At 38.7% G+C, this 17,106-nt stretch overlaps 1 long non-coding RNA gene across 4 annotated transcripts in view; it reads left to right on the top strand.

Moving 5' to 3' along the window:
• Positions 1-12,014, top strand: part of LOC128139717 (uncharacterized) — a 31,704-nt gene extending 19,690 nt beyond the window's left edge. For all 4 annotated transcript variants that reach the window (XR_008234480.1, XR_008234479.1, XR_008234476.1 and 1 more), the window contains one exon: positions 7,787-12,014. This is a non-coding gene — a long non-coding RNA (uncharacterized LOC128139717). The remainder of the gene's footprint in view (positions 1-7,786) is intronic.
• The last annotated feature ends 5,092 nt before the right edge of the window (positions 12,015-17,106 follow it).

Below are 17,106 nucleotides of genomic sequence, written 5' to 3'. Positions count from 1 at the left end.
CCCACAATATCTGGGACCACCAGTTACTCATGGTTGTTGCACAATGCCATTTCCATTCTCTGACCAAGTGTCAAGGTCTGACAGCTTAAACACTTGTAATCAACAAAATTTTGCTGACTTGCACATGAGGATAGTGATTTGGACACCAAGCTAGAGCATTTCAAAATGACCTGGTTTGATAAATAACAGTGTTTAGCACATCTTAAAAATCAAACACTTTAAATGTATCCTTATTTGGCACTAAATCTAAGGGACAGACAAGTGTAAACTTTCTAAAGTTTATAACTTGGCTTCTATACACTTTCATTTCAGGAAAATTCAATTAATTGAATGTCAATGAGAAGCTCCTTCAAATGGGGACATAAACTCAGCTGAAATAAACTCATTTTTCTTACAGGGAAATGTTTGAGGAATATTCTGTTTCCTTTGCCAAGTTCTAATACTTATTGACCTTCAGGTGAGTGTAAAGTAGACTGCAGTGATAACTGCAGTCTTGTCATAAAGTTGAGAGTCCCAGAATTTAAAAAACCAAGTGATAGAGAATGACCAAACACATTTTGTGCTCTAATTATGAACACACACTGATTAGACCTCCTAGGCAAAGCAAAGACTGATTTGTTTCCTAGTATTCAAAATGTACCAGGATTAAGAACATTCTCATATATAATAAAAACAATTATTAAAATATACATTGGAAACTTTAGCAAAGACAATGAAGTTATTCCCCACACTGCTAGCAGATGCACAAGAAACTTCTATTGTCCAGAGAATGTGGTAAGTGACTTAAGTGAAATACTTGCCTTACACAGCAGTCCTTCATAGCAAGCTATAACTAGTAATCTACCCAGGATCAGAGCCAAAGAGGGATTAACCCATCACAGAAAGACATTCTATTTTAGGCAGCAGGCACAAATGTCTAGTGACTGAACACACTGAGCTTTGTGCAATATGCCACTGCAGTTTGCTGCTTGATGGAAAAGAATACTACAATTTATCTTAAGCTCATAATACTGTGTTGATGCATCACACCTGTCAAATTGATGTTAGTGTAGTAAACTGGTAAATCAGATGCATCTTCCAAAACCCTTCTTTGGTGACTCTTGCAGTTTGAAAAACACAGCTATAGCTTAACAGCAGCATTCTTTCAGTGTAGGAAGAATCAGATTCTTCCTGCCATCTCAGAATGTGCCCACATTAAACAGAGAATCTAGGTTTGCTAACTAATCAATTTTTTTATTTCTATACTAAACTGATTATTGAGCCATTGTTACAAGTGACTTTACTCCCCAGAGAACTATGCTTTAGCCCTTGCAATAGAATTCATGAATCTGATACAGGGATTAGAAAATATTTCTGTGCAAGGGCTATGTATGCACCCTTTTGAGCTATTATCTGTAGCAATGACTAGAGGTTTCTGCCTAGTCTTCTTCTACTACCTTTGAAAACACCGTAGACCTTACAGTTGCTGGCCACAAGAGCTTCTGTTTGCAAAGCAGAACTGTTTAAAAATTGAACAGGTTAAACTTTCCCACAAGTATCCCTCACCACTCCAGTTTAAGGGTTTATTTAACCAGCTGTAGTTTTCCCTTTTATTCATCAGTAGTATGGCTGATTCAAATCCGTGTATTCCAGCATCACAACACGTGCCCATGTGCTGTAAGACTGCAGTCATTTCCCTGGAACGTTTCACACCTGCCTGTGCCACGGGGTCTGACATGACACTGCAGAGTTCAAAAAACCTACTTAACTATCGAGGGAAATGCTCACAGTGGGTGGGCAATTATATAACTCTCAAATTCTAGGTATGTTACCTTAAAAGCATTTCTGATCGGCATTCCCCAGATGACAGACCAAGGAATACAATTTATAGACCCAAAAGTCAGCTTGAGAATAAAGTGCTTCATGTTACTTTGTATAATGCACATTAACCCCTTTTAATTTATTCTGGTGGTACATTGCTATTACTGATTTTAACGCACAGTAAAGAGTGTTTTCTGGCATTTGAGTGATAAGTCAAGATCTCTAAGTTATCTGAAAGCAGCTGACAGTTTAAATAAGCTGAAAACTTGAGCCTTTATCTAGCCTTGTACATCATTAAAATGTGTATGGAAATTATATACACTCATTTTCATATACTTCAAAATATTCTTTCATAAATTAGATCTATTTTCTATAGAAGCATTTCTCATTTTGTGCAGTAGAGGAATGAACAGCTATTTCCTATTTTGCTTTATCTTCATGAATGGATGTATGGAACTGTCTTATTTACGGCACATCAATCAGTCTCTCTTCTGAACACACAGTTATTTGCCTTCTCATGTAATTCTTCTATTTGTCCAGCATTTGTAGATCTTCACAAACATGACCGAGCTTATCTTTGTACCACTGTGGTGAGCTGGCATTCTTATTGCCAGATACATAAATATCAGAATTCTGCACTAATTTGGATTCCCAATTTCAAGCACTTCTGCAAAGAATTTACCATTCTGTGCTATCATCTGTGTACAAAACACAGGTTTTGCTTTTAATTGCAGCTTTAAATGCTCAACATTTCCAATAAAGTGCTCAGCAACTCAACTTACATCTTCAGAAATGAATAATTGCATGTGGAAACCCAGTCTAAATTTACACTTCATAGAAACTATGCGACAGAGTCAAGGATAGAATCTAGTTCCCTAGAGTGATTGTCCTTTTTTTAAATTTTTTTTAAGCTTATCCATTCCACCCTATGTATCTCACAAATTCTCCAACAAATGGAACAGTTATCCCAGAGATAGCAAACTAATTCAGCCACAGTACAGATCTACCTGGTGCACGGAGGTAGGCATGGCTGAGGGGAAAATGGTGTGTGATCATGTCGGTTTAGATCAGAACTCCATAGGTTACAAAACTAGAAGGGCCCATCTTGATCATCTAGTCTGACAACCTTTATAGGAACAGGCCATGGGAACAGCTCAGAATGAATTCTCCTTTCATAATGCGTAAGTACAGAGGAACAGAATTAAAAATGTGCAGGCAACTTTCATTCTGACAGTCCACAATTTTGAATGTCTCTTTTTGTAGTGTAGATCTTTTTCAAGAGAGGAAGAAGGGTACAACTGTTTCATGTTTAATTCCTAGTTGCTGTTTTCCAAAGCAATCAGAAATTCCATCAGAATAATCTATAAATATCCTCCTGATCCAATTTCCTTCCCTCTGGGGTGTGTAAAGTACTGGCTTTGTAGCGTGCCAGTGAAGTGACCATGTTGTCTTACTACCATAGATGCCAAGGGAGGGAGGCTATTGAAGCACTGCCACCTTAGATGAAAATATGTCTTTTGTGGGACAGTGAAGGAGGTTGGGGGGTGGGATATGGGGCTGTGTTTACAGCTGGGGAAAAGGGTGCTGGGACAGAAGCAGAGAGGGAGATTTATTATACTTTACTCTCTGCATGCCATAGTTACTGTGTTCTCAGTCAGTGGCATGTGTTCTTTGGAACAATGCCCACCTCCATAACTATTTTGCTATTTTATTTACTTATAGACTGAGTACCGTTTCTAAGTCACTTACCCATTTTAGTGGCAAACACCTACGCCACTATATCATTTACAAGTGCTGTGTCTCAGTTAGCTTCACCTAAGGAGGCATCTCATAGACAGATTGTTTCCCTGTTGATAGTTTGTACTAACGAGCAGCAAAACTTGGCAATCTCTCCGTATGGATTAAATATCAAAACTCTGTGTCAGTGTCTGGTCAGAATAGGGTGTACTGAGAACTCGGCAAGCAGCAGAAGGAATCCCTTCTGCTCTGCGCATCAGCTGAAAGAGTCGATCTGCCGAGGTTCCTTCAACCAAAGGCAACGCTTGGGGAGTGCAGCAAGCAGCAGAGCGCCTGCCGCTGCTGCCTTGCCACACGCCATCACCGCCCTCCCTGCCCCAGATGTCAGGCTGTACGTCACACGACGCGTGCGCTGAGCCCCAGGTTTGGTCTGTCACACACCCCTCTTCCTAAGCTCCTGGTTGCCACAGGCAGTGTTTTTACCTCTAGGTATAGGACTTTATAGAAAGTCATGCATAGAAAGTATGGTAACAATACTAAAAGCTTGCAATTGTGGGCCAAATCCTGCTCTCGGGCATACTTGAATATGGCTGTAATTGAACAGTTAGACATTTTTCAGATCTGAGAATGTGCATAATCTATTTCCCTCATCCAAATGTCTCATCTTTTAATCCAATCAGCCAACAAGTTTGATCCCAGCTATGTAGATTTGATTTGCAAAATCAAATGGAAACGGCCAGCATAAACCCCATAGTACTGCAAATATCATTTTACCCACAGTCATTATGCAGTTAATGCTGTGAAAGTAACAGTGTTGTGTTTGGGGGATGGGCTAAAGCCCTGCCTGAATGTTTCTTACCTAAGAAGGGAAGAGATCTTTCTTATTGCTGCTATTAATCTGACAGTAGAGCTGGAGGGACCAATTCAAATTTAAAAGCTAAATTTAATCTGAAATGATCAATACCCTGGAACTTGCCATGTCCCAAAAGATTAGGCCAAATAGCAGCATCATGTATTCTGAGCTCATGTTGCAAACCACTGTGCAGTTACTAATTCTATTAGGGAGAGCATATTTCCTCCTCCTCACCCGTTTCCAGTGGATTGGCCCATGCTAATGAATTTGACATTCAGTGTTCAGAGAATCAATGGTTAGCAACATACAGAAAAACCTTCTTTGAAACCAAGCAAAAATGTATTTCACATCCCTGTCATAAGAGAAAACATTTGGCTTTTAATCCAAATGGGTAATGCCTTTACCATCAGTAAGTGAATTTTTAAAGCTAATATTTGTTCCTGACTTACAAACCCTTTAATGGCACAGTGTGCATGGAGCTGCATACTACAAGCTTAGGGGGCCATCCATCCACACATACCTAAATTCAAGACCAGGGTCTTAGCTATTTTCCAATCATCACCCTAGCATGCATCTGAAAGTCACTGTGTCACTGGTGCTGGCAGCTCATTTTAGCACAACATGCAAAAATGAGCTTTGGATTCTGAGCAATGTGACAACCAGTTTAGATTAAGATTTTTCTAGGAGTTAGATTCTTTTTTTTCTACGTTACAGGGAATTTTTTGTAACCCTGGATTCTTCCTATATGGCACCTGGTATGGAGTGACTGAATTATGTAAGGAGGGGCTGATTTTTTTGTATTAGTGGCCTACTAAAGCTAGAAGCTAGGAGCAAGCTTGCTACTATGACATTCCATGATGTTATTACACTCTTGGCCGCATGGAATCAGATCATTTGTAAAAGTGTTGATATTTTTTTCATACTTTATCTCATCTGGGCGCTTGCCTTGTCTCAGGTCTTGCTCTAGATACTCCTTTTCACTGTAACTCTACTCAATTCAACGAAAAAATGTATTGTATCACATGCGTAAAAGAAACGTGAATGCCTGTTAATAAAATTCAGAGGATGAAGGAATAAAGCTCAAATTTAGCTCTCAGACTTAGTATTTCAAAAATGGAATGGAAATATGGCAGCTTTCTGTGCAGTTGTGACTGTGTTTTAGTAAATTCGCAGAACATTTAGATTCTAAAGGGACAGGCCCCATGATGCTGATATTGTGTACAGAACCATCAGACCTCGGGAGAATCACACATCATGAGTTATTACAGTCTGGTGACCTATTATTCCTTTTCTTGCTCAGCTAGAAACAGTGGACCAGACACTGGCCCAGATAAAGCAACACTGGCATCAGTGGTATTTAAAGACAGGTGTTGATGAAAAGGGACAGTTTTATCCATGTACTTTTCTGAATCAGAGCCATAGGCATAAACCCTTACCCTGTTGAAATCAAAGATTTCATTTGACTTCTGTGAGAGAAACATAAGCATGCACTCTGAACTGAGATAAAGGAAAATCTACTCCACTGAATTCAGTTGAGTTTCAGCACTTTCAGAATATTGGAAACTTTTTAAAAGTTACAGAGTCAGTGCACATCTATTTATATTCACCCATCTAAAAAGTGTATAAATTAAATGATACATGCAAAATACCTGCATATATCTATAGCCCCACAGTAGTCTAACTCTACATTGAATGCAAAGCAGAGTAAGTATATCTAAACACACAGTGTAAACATGTAAAACACATAATTACTATTATTTTAAAGCTAGGTCTGGATTATCACATCTTAATGTCAATCTGCACTGGAAGAAGCAATTTTAGCATGAAAACAAGGTTGAACATGTTCACAGAAAGTTGAGCCCAGCCCTGTTTTTAACTTCTCTTTACTTAAAATCCAGTTGCTGGACCAACTGCAGTAGCAACTGGTTGGCTTGGAGCCCTCTTTTGCTTCTTTTTGTTTTGATATAACTGACATGGCACTCTGTTAAAAGTTCTTCCTCTCTGAATAGCTGGTTTGGAGACCATGTAGAAGTCTTTAAAGATACCCTAAAAAAGAGAGGGGGAAAAGCCTGAAGTACCACCTGTTGTCTGTAGTACAGCGAGTTCCCCCCACAAAAAAACCATTTTCCTTCAAACAGTTGCCTCAGTACATACTGGTTTATTTATATGACAGGTGTCTGGTTCTGAACACTGCCACCCATCACAAAAGGAAGCCATTTAAATATTCTACAGAGCAAGAAAAACACATTATCTGCTCTGCTTTGTAACTGGCATTACCACCAGGCTACCCAGTGATAAATGTCCAGCAAGAGCTGAATTCTCCTTTCTGATTTACAAAAGAACAAGCCCTTCCACTTCAATATATTACTTTGCTATCACCCTATCAGTCTGAGAATGCGTAACCTTCATTAATCAGAGCATCTGTTTACCAGCCTCTTCTTGCTCCATTTAAAGTCAATACCAGAATTGCCTTAGTATGGTCAATACCAGAACTGCCTTAGTATGCAATGTCATAGTGAAATTTGCGCCAGTCCTGCTCAGCTGCTGCTACCTCAGAAACATCCCTGCTTGGCTTTTTACATTTGCAGAATGATAAGAGCAAAGAGACCAGTACACACGTGGTCACCTCCTTCTGCAGCATCTCACAAAACCTGAACAGCAATATAAATCCAAACTGTCTTCCTGCTGAACAGTTCTGAAGGATACTCTGCCTTCCTGATTCACAGCCCATCCTTGAGTTTTCAACAGAGTACCATTCCATACTTGGTCTTGTGTATTGTTAATAACCACCCAGCTTCCTAATCTGACTGAACACCTGTATTTCTGCAAAATTTGTATTTTTACATCACATAATACACAACTATTCAGAGATACTGTGGTTTATCCCACAACGAAGCAGAGTTCATTTGCTCATGCTGACTACCCAGCTAGCGTTCAGTTAGCTGACAGAGCTACGCTATGTCATATAAACATAACCTGATCAAATATCATTCTGTTGCCATCAATGGCAAAAAGCACCCTACCAAACCAAATAAGGCCAGGATCTCACCATAAATGTATTTCAGCCATGTAAGTGGGAGGCAAGCATGCAATGTCCATTTTTAAAGCAAAATCGCTATGTCATGGTGATACTTAATGATTTTTCAGGGTCGGCAAGAGAAGTCTAGCCCTTAGGACTCTCAGAAATACCATAGAGACATGTAAGCGTAAGCATAAAGCTTTAAGAAAGCTTTAACTAGCACATGAATCAGTATTTTGCATGCAGGAGAGTTTCCTATTGAGCATTTAAATGCAGGGGTTTAGTTCCCTAAATATAAATAGCCACTACTGAAAAACTGGGTTAATAACAATATAAGTCTAGAAAAGTATTTGAAATCCAAGTACTTTTTCTTGCAGTCTGTAGTGTGTCACTCAGTGCTCTTAGCCCCACATGAAACTGGAAGTGTGTTTCCATGAAGAATGCAGAGAGCCTGCTACAACTTTCATCTGTGTCTGCCAGAAATTCTGACTGAGAGATTTAATGGCTGACGGTTCCGCATATGTTTCTGTCAACGTGATCCTCGACTCCAACTGCGTCCTACAGAGAAATGCTTGAACACACGAGAGGTACAGCTGAGCCGCACAATGACAAAGGCAAAGCTGACACAGTGATCCAGTTTTAGAACAGAGACAATATCTTAATTCATCATCTAGAATAGAAAATGTACTGCTTGAATAGAATGCCATGATTCATAGCTGGATTGCCATCATGTATGTTTTTTACATAAGGCAGCAAATAGATTTGATAGGACTCTCTTAATTATTATCTGTTAATTTATTCTAAGGATTCTACTGCATGAATTCACAACTTGAAATCTGGTACAACTTGCTTTATTGTGTTGTTGGTTTACCTGCTGTACCTCTCAGCCAAAATTCCTCTATTTTTCTATATATGGAAGACTCTCATCTCATTAATAGTTAAGCACACATTACGGATTATGTACAACATTCTGTAAGGCTTTAAGAAAGATACACATCACATTCCTTGTGTTCACCCGTTCGTTTCAAAGGCGTGGGCTTACAAGCTCAGACCTCCACACAAGGGGCTTGATAGTTTAATAAATCGTTCAACAAAGCCAAGCTAGTCCATAAAATCTGAGTCGAAATCAGGCAAAATCAATAGTTTGGGCTGAGATTTTGTTTGTGTTTCAAATCAAAACCTGGGTCATAAACTCCCAATAAATAAATCCAGCTGTCATGCCATACTAATCTCACTGCCTACTGATAACGAAAAGAGAAGCATCTTCTTGGGCAGAGCAGGTGTTAGAAAAAAAGCAGCCTGTCTGAGCCCCAAGCCCAAGTACATGATTGCATCCCGCTGGGTTAAGTTACGAAGAAATCCAAATCATTCAGTGTGGGGGTGAAAGGAGGGAGAGGCCCATGCCTTTCTTTCTCCTTAGGCTCCTCATGAGTCTAACACTGCCCCTCCTCTTTGAATATGGTTATCAGCAAATCTGACTCTGAACAGCAACTAACAGATATTCATGACGACAGCAGCTGCAAAGTTGTTAAAAATATACAAAATTTCATTGTGTGGGTGGAAAGATTGCCCTTGCTGAACAGAGACAGAAATCCTAGCGGCCCAATATTTTCGGCCACAGCTTGCTATATTTCGACACATAGTCTAGGAACCCCAGTCTGTGTTGTCCTTGTTGTTGACCTTATTATCCTTGTTGAAGATCTTTTAAATGCAAGCTTTTAAAATAAAAGTGAGGCTGCTTTTTTTTTTTTTTTCCCTCTTGAACAAGGCTTTCATGTTCAGAGATGGAAAAAGAGAAATTATTTTTCCACCTGCTATCAATACACCAGGCCAAGCTGCCTGGGGTAGCTAAAAAAAAGCATTCCACAACTCTGCATGGATTCCAGTGGATTACTTAGCAGAGCCAAGATTTGCAGCTTTCAGCTGCTCCTGCGGGTTTGTGTGGCAAAGTGCACAGAAAATGCCATGCCAACGATTCCTTCAGAGCAGATGGGGAGATGCATATTTACTAATCATCACAGAAACTGTTATATGTGTTTAAATCCTCTTTATAAAAACAGTTTGCTTTTCAGCCATTTATTGAACAGCTCCTAAGCTGAACCTCTGCTCAGCAGTACGTGAATACACGATCAAGCTTTTGCTTTCTCTCCAGGATCCAGTTGGGCAATGAATGGCAGTGACCACAACATGCTCCCACTGTGACTGTGACTCCTAGCAGCCTTTCTGACAGCTAAAATTGTCTAGGACTTCATGGTTCTGTATTTCTGAAAATGAGGTTGCTAATTACAACCAATGCAGAACATAATATCTAAAAGTGGAAATTTTGTGGCTTAGCCTAGCTTTTTTCCATAGTGCTATAAATTACCTACAGAAATGCACTCAAATCAAACTAAGAGATATAACAGGTATAACTATCGTGACTCAAAGCTGTACTTTGCTTTCTAGCCAGATACCTAAGCCTTTAAACTAACCTTGAAAAAGGTGTAAGTTCCTCAGCCTCTCTGAAAGCTTCTGAAAGCACCTAAAACAATTTTAAAAAAAATGTATCCTAAGACTCCAGTCACCCTTTCTATAGCTGAAGGCAGACAATACTTGAAAACACTTGTGCCTTTGACAGTCATTTTCCCTTGTTCTAAGCCAAAGGGAATGACTGTATGATTTCTTCTGCATGTAGTGAAGAAACAGTAAATAAGTAGCCCTGCATGCTCTCAAAATCACTCTTGCCCTCTGCAATTATCTTTATCCTCCATCATAAAATTAATACACAGATGACTTAAAATATCAAACCGATAAAGGCAGCCCAGCTCTGCAGTTTCACAGTTGCCAGGGGTGGTGGCTGCAGGAGGCAGCGCTGCAGAATAAACGAGCACTCTGGCATTTGTCTTGCACATCATTAAGTGAATGCTGGGGTTTGCTGGGGTTTTTTACCTAGCAAACCCTGAGTACACCTGTTGTATTTTTACCTTCAGCTGAAATCGCTGAAAGAGTTTGAGACAGCAAGAGACTTCATTCCCTATGATTCGACATGACATAAAACCTTAGGTCCCACTCCTGGCAAGGACTCCTTGCTGCTACATTATTGTAACTATTAATAATTGCTAATAACAACATTATTAGTACATTGCAGCAATTCTTTTTTATATTCTGTAATATTTGCTCCACGGATCCTTTTTGTATTTCTCTCCTCTCTGTGTTTGTCTCTAGTTTGAGGAAATTTCCTACTGGCTGAACTTAAAACCGTTAGTTCTTCTTGCTCTTTTATAAACTGGATTGAACTCCTTCTTTATTTCAGTTATTTGCATTTTCATTCATTTATTGCATTACCTGCAGTGTGTCCACTTTACACTGCAAAACTTCTTGGTGTTTCTTAAAGATTCACTTTAAAGCACTAAATAAAATAGCTTAAGACACTATCTTGTGTCCTCAAGAAACAGTGTCATTTGTTTACAGCTTAGAATCATGACAGCAGCTGCATGCAGTCCAGGATCGCACTGATTATTATGCCATGGTATCGTAAGAATGCTTTCTCTATTTGTAGCGGTGGATATATTAGAGCTATCAGTCAGAATGGAAATGTCTGCATGAAAACTCTGATAAGTGAAATAGAAACTGACACTTAGAAACTTGACACCTAAAATTGTAAGAGAAACTGTGATAGAAGCAAGCCACAGAAATAATCCATTTCTTATGAAAGAAAAGAACCTAAAAAGCAGAAAGACAATTTGCCCCAGGAGCAGCAGAGCTGCAAAAGCATGGTTTCCAGTAGATTTGTAACCTTTATCCCAATCTTTCTCCCTGCTGCTTACCTCATTATAATAATTACAGCTCCTTCTGTCTCCCTTTGAAACCTCCACTGGGAGAGAAACAGCATGAGATGTAGCTTGTTAGCAGCTACATTTGCACTGATTGGCCACAGAGTTATTCTTAAATAGATAGTAAAGCAGCTGAGCTCATCTTCAGTGAGAGCTCTTTCTTGGTCTTCCCCTCTGTTAATTTTCTCAAAACTTCTAGGAGCGTCATTCTCTTTGAGATTTACTTATCTTTCAGACTTATTTGAAATCACTCTTAGGGTTCAAAAACTGTTAGGTGAGGAATAGGTAACTCGACAGACAGACAGCTTGACTGCATAAGCCTATTGTCTTTAGGAAATCAGGCTGAGAAATGCTACTTTTCTCTTGGCTAGACAGCTTCGGCACTGTTAAACAGGAATGGTTCAGGTGTTAAATTTTCCAAGAACCATTTCCAGTAGTCACCTAGCATGTAGCTACTCTGTTTTTAAGAGTACAGAGATAAGTCCTGGTCTAAGGAACTTAATTTATTCATATAAGCAGAGCCAGAAAGTACCAGAACTTCAATGGGAATCTTGAAGAAGTGGCAATCTTTTGTCTGAGCAAGAGAGCACAAGATAAAATAAAGTTGAATAATACAGTAAATAGAAGTGGATGGTGGCCCAGGTCAACAGTAGAACTTAAGGCTTCTTACCTTCCACCAAAGAAGTGAGTGACCCAGCTTCTTCTGATTTTCAAACAAGAAGAGCAGAGGACAGGTACAAGCTGGATGGACTGATGGTAAAGCCAAGCATAATCCCTGCCTCTTTTTGAGGAAATGGCACATGTTGCTCCTCGGATACAGCTTGACATACATCGCTCTTCTTGAAGCCAACATGAACTCCACTTTTGTTGTCAAAGATGTGTCAGGCTCTAGAGCAAGAGAGATCCATTTTAAGTCATAGTCACGGCCCAGAAGAAGCCAATGTTGTGCACTGACAAGTAATTTACACTGTGTAAGATTGAGATACATACCTTGTACCAGCTCCATTTCACTATCTTTCTCTCCTCAAAAGATAGCAGAAATTTACTGCAAAATTTGGTCAAAGATAGTAGGCAGTCATTTGGCAGATGTAAGTAACTGAATAATGTAGATGGGCTCAAAAGTAATTCTAGGAGCAGATCACCATATGGAGTGGAGACAGTTGTGGAAATGAGTGTTGAAAGAGATGGAATTCAAACACCTACTGATGAAAGACAGACCGAAGCCAGGAAAGTACAGGACTTTGAAGAACGAGAAGACACAGAAACTGGAGGAGGGGAAGCTGAAGCAGCAGGGAAGCATGAAGAGTTGTCTAAAAGATTTCAAATTAGTGTGACATGAAGATGACTTTAGTGCCAAGGAGCTGGAGATACTTAAAGAGAGAAGTGCAAGTCTTATCATGCATCACGTAGTTTATAGCATAGGAGACTGAGTTTTGGACAAAGACCATGACAGGAATGGAGAGAGCATAAATTGTGGGAGATGACTGTTGAGATTGATTTGCATCACAAAATATTTTATTGGAACCAGGTTTTACATATATGCATACACATATATGTAAAGGATAATTCTTAATAGAATAAATACAGTTGTACTGCCCAAATAAAACTTTGTTAACCTAAATACATGACCTTTACAAGATGTACAGGGCGTGAATACAAAAGCTACACTTCCCCAATGTCTCATCTCAGCTTCCAGCAGTCTGCAGTTTAAAGATGTTCTGAACCAGAGGTTAGACTAAGATTGTTGTATTCGAAGTCCCAAACGATTTTTCTTCCACAAATCTGTCAAATTAAGTTTTTTTCACTTAGGGTATAAAAATGTTTTTTAGCAAAAATATCTACAATTTCAGGGAGAAACGTACAAACAATTACTTCATGTGATTAGTTTAAATACGTCGCTTTTTCATTTAATGCCCTTTGATGTGTTGTCAATATTAATAAACAATACATTTTAATTAAAGAAAAAAAACTATTTTTAAACAGTTTTCCTTTTATTATGTTCTGTTAGTGTTTCCTTTATTATTGCACTTTTACTTACAATTCTTAAGTTCTTGCTGACTGAGCTTTTCCATTTTCAGTAGCTCTCATGACTTGGGGAAACATACTTACAAGAATATTTTTTTCTTATTTTCAGAAGTACTTTATTTCAGTATAGAGAAAACTCCATTCTGAGAATCAAATTTTCTAGACATGGAAAAGTGTTTACAAAAAAAGAAAACAGAACATTTTCAAATGTTTATAATATTCCTTTTTGCATCTACAATCCAGCTGTGGTAACTTAGAAGTGAGAACAGCACAATAACATGGAAGGCAAAGAGGTGTTGGGAGCATACTATCCTGCATGCATGAAATTCTTAGCTATGATGGAGAGGAAGACTGTGGAAAAAATGAAACCAGCAGCTTCTTAATGAGTGCCCGAGAGACAGTTGCAGCTCTAAAACCAGGTGGAGGGCAGAATTTGAGAGTCAATTGCTTTGAAAAGGAAATTCAAGCACTGCGAACAGAAGGGGTCAATCAAGGATATTGTGACTGTAAAGCACCAAATCTAATCCAAAGACTTCACTCCAGTTCCAGCAAATTCCAGAAAAATGCACAGAACTCAGCAGCAGAACTTCCTTTTACCTTGTGACAATGCCCTAAGTTCTAAAAGGGATGACTTGGCTCCTTTCACAAATAAAGGCAATCGTGGAATTGGTATGCATTCATTATTTCTTATTCTGACAAACCCAGAAGTCTACACAAGAGCAAAAAACATATTCCTGAAGGCTTTTTATTTTTAATTTTCAAAAGCGTAGGCTAATATGAGAACAAAGGCCCAAATCATGTATTTAATTATGTATTTAATTTAATTATCTCTGCTTATACTGGTCATTCTTTTGGCAATGACACGTTGACCATTGGAGCCTTACAGCCTAGACTACCAAGATGGGTATCTATACATTGTACTTCAGTGTCATGGAGAACGCACAAGAGCTGTGATTTAGCTAACATTTAGATAGCTCAGTCCGCAGCAGACCTCAGTTACACCACTTTACATAAATGAGCATGTGCAGTTATGACAATGAAACTCTTGCTTTACCTGCTGCTAAGGAAAAATCTATTGTTAGGCAAGAGGCCATATCATAAGGCAACATAGATCCATCTGTGTTGTTCTATTTATGTGGTACAACTGCAAAAGGAGGGTGGCACATCGTCAAGTTTCATATCATTGACTGTGGGAGCAGCTGCGCCACATCCAAACTAAAACCTGAAAGTGTCACCATCAGCATATGAGAAATACAGACTCTTAGCATAGATGTTATATTTAACTGAAAGCAGGCTCAAGAGGTGATGAAATGGTGAGGAAATGTACTTTTTAACACCTCCTGCAACACTATATTCTTTTCAAGAAAGATGTTAATAAAAAAAAGATTGAATTTTTTTTCACTTCTCATTTAATCAGCTTCAGCCTCATGTCTACTGAACAAGGTTAAAGTTATTCTAAGCACACAATTTCTGTATAAATTTCCATCTATAATAAATAATCACTCAAACAGACTCTATTTCACATACCTACTACGTAACTTTACCCTTCTGGTAGAGATCATAGAAGGTTCGCGTTGTTAGTATATAAGTCTCTATCTTCTCTAGGAAAAGTACACAGGTTGTCAGAACCAAAACAGAGCAGAAATAAATTATTATAGACCCTATAGTCTACTGCAAACCAAGTTAGACATTACATTTAAAGCTCCGCTTTTCCCACTGGTTGTCATAAATGTTAACTAAGAGCAGATAGGGCTTGGTTAATCTGTACTTCAGAACAAGTACGTCAAAACTGTCAGAAGTGTAACAGGAGCAAGAATTTGTATCTTCCTGATTAGATGTTCCAAACTCTGATCTTTTTATGCCCCCCCTCTTAAATTCCCATATACCCAAGTTCCCTGTTTTCTCCTACATTAAACTTCTTGTCCATCTCCAGAGCAGAGACTGTGGAGCAGGGAGGGATGAAGGGATCTCCTTCAAGTGACTTTTCTTTATGTAGGTCAAATTTACTACTCACAATGGATAGCCTTTCTAGTGCAGTATAGTTCTGGGATATGAATCTACCCTTTTCCAGACAAGGAGAGGAACAAGGGATAGAAATCCAGCTGATGAAGGAATATTCTGTTTTCCTAACCCACTTTTTCCATGGGTAAGTACTGACTGTTTTTTCCATTTCTTGATGCCCTGTCTGAGACATCCCAGGTCTCACTCCAAGAAGTGAAAATGAAAATTGAAATTGATTGGAATACTTAAAGTGTTCTAGAATTGCTAATTGCCCTGAAAGATGGAAAAATATTAAGAGAACAAGAAAAAAGTAAAGCAATGGTCCTCCCGTAAGCCAAAAATGAAAGTGATGCCTCTCATTCCGAAATAAAGAGGAGTAAAAATATTTTCCATGTTATTTGCAATGCTTTTGTTTCCATTTGTTCTAAATGTTCTCTTGAACACATATGCACACACAAAAAAATTATGGTATTTTCAGAGTGCGCTAATACTATTGTTAATATCATTTATACGATAAGTCAGAGCATAACAGTATCTTTGTTTAGTCAACACAATACATTTGAATACTTCATACACAGTAAACTATTTCAAAATTGTAAGGTATACGAACAAGTTATTTCATGGATATCATGTAACACAGAACTTCTAGAGACTTTCCGTGTCTCTATGAAGAAAATGAAAGCTGTAAACTCATCAGATTATGAATTCTAGCATATTATATCCCATCTCTTTGCAAAAGGAGCACTCTAAGGCTGTTTTCAACTGCAGATCCAGGTTTCAGCTCCCTCTCATTCTTCAGTTCCACATCATTTTGACTGCAGCCACACACAATTAATGTTTATATTCACATACCAACAGGTCATATAAAACAGAACAGAAATGACTGTGCTCCTCACTTTTTGAGCTGCTCTGCAATGGGCAGAAATTTTCTTTTGAGCAGCAGGCAAGCTGTTTCATGAGTAAATCCAGCCCACCACACAGCCTTATGAGGCTTTCCAGGTTTTACCCCACAAGCTACATAAATTGCACCCTCGACAGAGCTTTGCACGCCAAAGGCAAGCAGCATATCTTTTTTCTTGGTAAATCCTGGTGAGTCTAATGTGTACGAACAGCACTGAGGCCCCTATCCAATCTTAGTACGTTTGCTTCACTTGTTAACGAGGTGTTCAAATCCTATGATACAGTTCACTAGAGTCTTGTCATTGATACCTTACTATGGACCCAGGGAAATTTCCATGGCACTCAGTCAAATGCTTTTACAAGTAAAGTTTCTTGCACCATTACCTGGAAGTCACTGATTTCCTTAAGCTCTGGATCCCTATAAACAGCTTGCTTTTATGGCCCAGAGTCCGTGTTGACAAGCACAGAGGAAGAGAAGTTCCTGTGTAATAACTTTGATGAACACTGTACACACACCACTTGACAGATCCTTAGATGATTTCATATTCAGTGCTAGATGCAAATTAAATCTTCACCATGAGTTCTCACCATTTAGACTGTCATTTATTATTCATGAAACAAGCTTGCATTCCCTCACTGTCATTATTTTCTCAGCAAAATACAATGCTACTAGGATTCTTTGCATGGCATTCATGTTCAGACATCAGATGTCTCTGGGCAGTTTACCTAGAGAAAGTATCACATTAAAAGATCAGAGTGATAAGTACGGGGAAGAATTTAAGTGCAAATGTTGTCAGATACAACAGTTCTTAAACTATCAGTTTGCGCTTTTAAAAATGCAACAAGATACATATCCTACTGTTCCATTTTGGCTCTGACACTGCATAAGCAAGGTCATTTCAGGTGATCTATATATAGAGAAAGATCTTAGTCTCTTGAATACTATACTGAAAAAAAAC

Source organism: Harpia harpyja, chromosome 3 (genome assembly GCF_026419915.1).
Source record: "Harpia harpyja isolate bHarHar1 chromosome 3, bHarHar1 primary haplotype, whole genome shotgun sequence".
NCBI lineage: Eukaryota > Metazoa > Chordata > Aves > Accipitriformes > Accipitridae > Harpia > Harpia harpyja.
The sequence above is the reverse complement of the archived record's forward strand: the minus strand, read 5'-3'. Positions and strand labels throughout refer to the sequence as shown.